Here is a 6000-nt window from a genome sequence, read left to right as displayed (position 1 = left end):
AAACATGCAAATTTTTGTGATGGTGTTTTAATTAAATTGCATCAAAAATGGATAAAACGTGCATAGACAACTTCTTCGCACAATGCAGATCAAGTCACTTTGAGAGACATTCAGACAGTTCAGACTTCGAAAACCCATATAATGTTCTTGTTAAAGATAATAATAGAAACACTCTCGATATAGCCCCTAAAGATATCTTCCGCTATCACAGTCTTATAAAGAATAAAATTAGTAAGATACAAAAAACTGATGTAGTTTCTCGGCAGTTTTGTGACAATTTTAATTTGTATAGTGTTAACACACCATATGATAGAGATGATATGCCAGAAAAGGAAATAAAGATCTACCCAAGAAGTCAGTTTTTATGCAATAAACATGTTGACTGTACATCTTTTAACGAGAAAGAGAGCATAACAATGAGTAGATATATCCACGAAAGAGACCAAAATTTTAATTTTAAAGATAATAGTAGTTCAAGATTATCACTAAGAAGTAAGGTCGTGCCTAGTTTGTCCAAGATATTAAGACGTCCTGATAGTTGTAAACCACGCAATATTCCAGATAATTATAACTCCTTTAATACAGCATATTGTGTGTATTGTGACCATTCTCGTATGAATAACTTTCGTAAACCACACAGTGATTATTCTATCCAACCCATTCATGCTGTTGCAAAAGAAATTGCAGGATACCCATTTCAAAGAATAAATCATTGTGTCGAGTTATCTCAAGTTGATGCTATGGAAAGATGTTCTTCAGATTACATGAACGAATATAGTTTATCATCATGTTCTGAGCAAGAAGATATTATCAAACCTTATAAACGTAAAAAGTTAATGAGATATATCATGCATAAATTAGATAAACGAATAAGGAGAGAATACGGTAGCGTTGGAACAATTAAACATGAAAAGCAGCAATACCCATCAAAGTCACAATTAAATTCACCATACCAAGTTTTTACTACTTCATCTTGTCAAACGAAAAATGCGTCTACTAATTCTGAGAGTCATGGTGCAATGCCATCGAATTCTTCAGATTTTTGGGAGTTGCTTTTTCAGAAAATTAAATATCACGTTCATAAAGCTGAAGTATCAAAATGTAATGCGAAGCCATGTGATAAAGATAGTTGTCAGTTTTCCAAAATTAATTCCAGTTCCAGTCAAACACCGAGCAAACCCAAAACTCAAACCAAAGATTCTCCAAGACAATCTTCAAGTCAAGTTTTGCCTAAAAAAAAGAGTAAAGATTCAGGAGTTTTTTGTAAATGTCCTAAACCAAATAAATCACGCAACCCAGCTAAAATTAAATCACAGAATGCAATGAGGCCCTGCCAAGAAGAACACGACGCTCTTAAGAAAGCACCTATGCATTTAATAAAAATCTCCCATGGTACCTATGTCTGATATGTCCCTTCCAGGTTATCCTGCTACCATCTTAGGCTGCATCGTAACTTACTACCAGGTGCGATCGCAGTCAAGGGCTAACTTGTCATCGGATAAAAAATACCGGCCAAGTCCGAGTTGGACACGCACACGAAGGGTTCCGTGCCTGTTTAATTATTTTTTTTGTGATGTAGCCAGTAGCCATTTTACGGTTTCCGGATTTTTCCCTTTACCTACTTGTGCTATTAGACATTGCTACCGGCCAAATTTTATGATTCTGGGTCAACAGGAAGTACCCTACAAGTTTTGATTCCCTTAACGGGTCCTGAGTCTTGAGAGATACTACAGACAGACAGACACCGAAGTGATCCTATAATTATCCTTTTTTCTCTGGAGATAATATTATGGAACCCTAAAAAGTACTAGGTTTCTTGTTCGATAGAGGCGTACTTAGTAATGATACAGTAGATAAACAATCTGTGACTGTCAGACGTAAGCACGACAGGTATTGGTCTTACGAGACAAGCACACGACAGGTATTATATCCTATGAGATATTGGATATCTTCTGAAATATTCACAGTAATTGTATCTGACATTTTGAGTCTAACTTAGATTATGTTGCATTTAAATTCGTATCTAGACTATTATTTAAACTAATATTACAAATGCAAAAGTGTGTGTCTGTTACCTTTTCACGGCCCATTTAAATCAATTTTGACTAAATCCGTGATTGCATTTGATCTGGCCAGAATCGCGGGCATCAGCTAGTTTATTTTTAACTTAATACCTATGTTTTTTCTTACAGGAGTTCTTCGCTTCAACGTGGCCTACAATCGTGAATTACGTGAAACTTCGACTTTTGACCCTGAAGTGTGAATTTGAGATATTCGCGAGCTGTGACTAATTGTAATACATACAATAAAGACTTATACAGACTACTAATTGGGTGTTTTATTTGTTTACCTATTAGTGTAAGGGGGATACACTTTCTATCCCGGAAAATAATAGAGTTCCCACGGGATTTATAAAACCTAAATCCACGCGGATGAAGTCACGGGCATCAGCTAGCATTGATCTAGATATCACTAACTTATGCTTCATAGCTCTGTTACAATATCTACTGCTGATACGTCTCTAAATATATTTTTCTCTAGCTTTAAAGGTTCCTTGGTGCGTATGAACGCAGCAAAGAGCCTCGAATGGAAGGGAAAGGGGAGTATTAGTCATGATCAGCATTTGATATTCTTTAAATAAAAATACGACATAATATAAGTACAATACCAGGTTTTGACTAGTATTGCGTAAATCAGAAGCTTCTAAGAATCTACTAATAAATAATGATCTTCAGAATTTTTTGAGCCGATTGGTGTGCAAATATCAAAACAAAGAATTTTAAATTACCAAACTCGGATGATATGAGAAACCAAAGATATGCACGGGTACTTTCCAATAAGATGACTACTGGTATGTGTATATTATGCTATCAAATTATTTAGGCTTTACGGAAATAGAAATATTTATTATTTTTCACTATAACAGTGGATTGAGCAAATAAAAACTTTGCCGAAATAAATTTTACCAACTTAGGAAAAGTAGGTTTCTGTGCACCTTGCTTTATGTTATTCAAGATTGTTATAATTCCTAATTTACTTGCTCTCATAAGAACAAAGCTCTTATAATTAGTATTTTCTTAAAAGTTCCGGTGAATTATAACGACGTCGATTGATTGTAATAATACCTAATATAGTGGATAAGGGCTGGAAGAAGAAGATAATTTTATTGTTGGAGCGTTATATTTCAAAGGAAATTATAAAAGAAATATAATAAATAATAACAATAGCAACATAATGAATTTATTTTTGAAAAAAAAAAAATGTATCAGGATTCCGAAATATTTAATACAAGACTGTCTCCAGTAGGTAGCTACCTGTACTTAGGCAGAGATCTATGCTGACCGCCTACTTTGACTTTGTTTAGACTTAGAGTTTTTATTTCAAATATGTATTCCAAAATAAGCCTAGGCCTTAGGTAATACAAATTACGCTCGCGTGGAATGGTGCCATGTATTAAAAATGAGAAAGATTTATGTACTTACTCTGCATATCTCGTTTAAACTTTGTTCAAAATGCACTCTATAGATTTCAGCCCTACTGTTAATCTTGGGTTTTAAAGGAACCTATATCAATGTATCAAAACTCGATTGTTTCGCGTCCCCGGAATATTTTATTTTTAAATCTATTCAATGCAAATCGGAGATCTTTCAACCCGGGGACATTCTCTCACGGAAAAATTTGTAACTTGCACCGCACATACTAATGTGGTTTATATGATCGGTTAGATTGATACTGGATGGGTTTTCGTCGCGACATGAGTTTTGGATATTGAGAGACTTTTTTGTTCTCCCATTCAAGTATTACGTAAGCAGATTTTTTGCATTGGGTACAGGGATGGCTTGCATCCCGGGGCTTTAACATAGTCTACTTTTTATCCCCGAAACCCACATTTTTCAGTATTATTCCCAAACGTAATAAAAGTACTACATTTTAACTAAAGAAAAAGTCCCCACTGGATTTTGAAAAACCCAAAACTTGGACGAAGTCTAGTCGCGGGCATCATCTAGGTAGGCATAGAGACCATTGATATAAAGCGTTTCTCATATTTTACAAACTTAACAGGGCTCTCTCCGTCATTCGTTTCATACAATCGTAGTTCCAATTTCATTTGAATATTAAGCAACCAAAGTCCATGAAATTTTGCAGACGTATTCTAGAAACTAATATCTGTGTCTGTGGTGTTTTAGATTTTTCTAAAAATATGTAGTTTTAAAATTACAGGGGCTCAAAGATTTGTATGAAATTTTTTAAGACCGCGTAACTTTGAAACCGAAAATTTTAACAGAAATCAAACGAGTGACGGAGAGAGCCCTCTTAACATGAAGTTTTTCTAAGTATATGTAGGTATCTACTTAACCCGAACAAGGGTTAATATATTGTGATCCATCTATTATGTTTAATCTTTCAATAAGCCTGTCTTACATAATTCAATTTATTTCTTACCATAAGCAGATTTATTGAATATCACACTAACCATTCCCATTTACAACTCCCAAAGTTTTATAAGTGATGTAAAGCCGTGTGTACATATTTCATAATAGCTACATTCTTTATTGGCCATCCAATCGACCCGATCGTCTGACTTATATTATTTTAAAACACCACCAAGATTAACCGCCAAGTGGTTCCATACATTCCTTTTCGACATTCAACCGAAAATTATCCGAACTCAGCGATAGATATTAATGTTTCACTAGATGCGGTGCTAACTTGCTTGATTACGGTAGAATAACAGCTACAATGTCACGATCGCAATCATCCTGATTGGTTGACACTCGCTCACTATTGGCCGACGCAATAAGAGTACCATAAATTCAGCCAACCACAACAATTGCGATTGTAATAATGATTAATGCAGGTTTTCTGGAATCGATTTAGTGTTCCAACGAATATCGTCAATCGCTTTAAACGCAATTCGTTTGCAAAACTTAAACTTGCGCGATAACTCTAAATTATATTATTCACGTTATCATATTTGAGTAGGTATAGAAAGCTTTAGTATCTAGGTACAGTCTGTTCTAACTTATTTATGGTCGTAAAGTACGATTGACAAGACTGTGTGGACACCGATGTTCGTTAGAACATGTTATCATGCGCGCCGCATCTAGTGGAACATTTATATCGCTGTCCGAACTTAATAGCCCGAAAACCGGCCCCGGGCCAAGCCTATAAACATTTCAAACTTATAGCTTAGAAAAATTTCCTAATCTATGGCTACCCAGCTAAGGAATTTTATCATTTCGACCGTCTTAAAGTAGAGAACCAGTTGTGTGTGTAAAATGAAAAAAATCTCTAGCCACAGACTTCACACGATTCTAAACCGTATCCCGTGAAAGTAGAGCTCACTTTCTTTTGGAGTGTCATAACGGGTTACAGCTTTCGGGCATCGTGATGATGTGATCAAAAACTAATGAGTAAAGAACGTTGAACCCTACCAGTTTTGGAGTCTTCGGCTTTAGTATTCGGTAGGTATGTCATTAAAACAACAATAATTGACTGTATTATGCTCACTTAGTATGTTTAATTTTATGATCACACTCATGCTGATTACCGTGTGTTTGCACTAACAAAATATTAAGGGAGATTTTTTTTATTCATTATAACTTATGTGCCAGAGCTTGACCACAATCACAACTGATGGAAAGTGATGATGTGGCCTAAGATGGGACGCATTTACCTAGAAAATGCCTATTCACGTTTGTTTTAAAGATACCCGGATTGTAATTGGTAGGAAACACAGATCGCGGAAGAGTATTCCAAACCTTAGCCATGCGTATGAGGAATGACGCAAAACGTTTCGTGCGTGTAGATGGAATGTTGACGATATAAGGATGGAAACTCGCCCGACGTCTTGCGTTTCTAAGGTAAAATGGTGAAGAAAGTTCCTGTGCACACTCTCCGAAATATCACATCACACTATCACACTTCACACTAATATTATAAAGACGAAAGTTTGTGTGTATGTGTGTGTGTTTGTGTGTGTGTATGTTTGGTACTCCT

This window comes from Maniola jurtina, chromosome 9, assembly GCF_905333055.1.
Source record: "Maniola jurtina chromosome 9, ilManJurt1.1, whole genome shotgun sequence".
NCBI lineage: Eukaryota > Metazoa > Arthropoda > Insecta > Lepidoptera > Nymphalidae > Maniola > Maniola jurtina.
The sequence above is the reverse complement of the archived record's forward strand: the minus strand, read 5'-3'. Positions refer to the sequence as shown.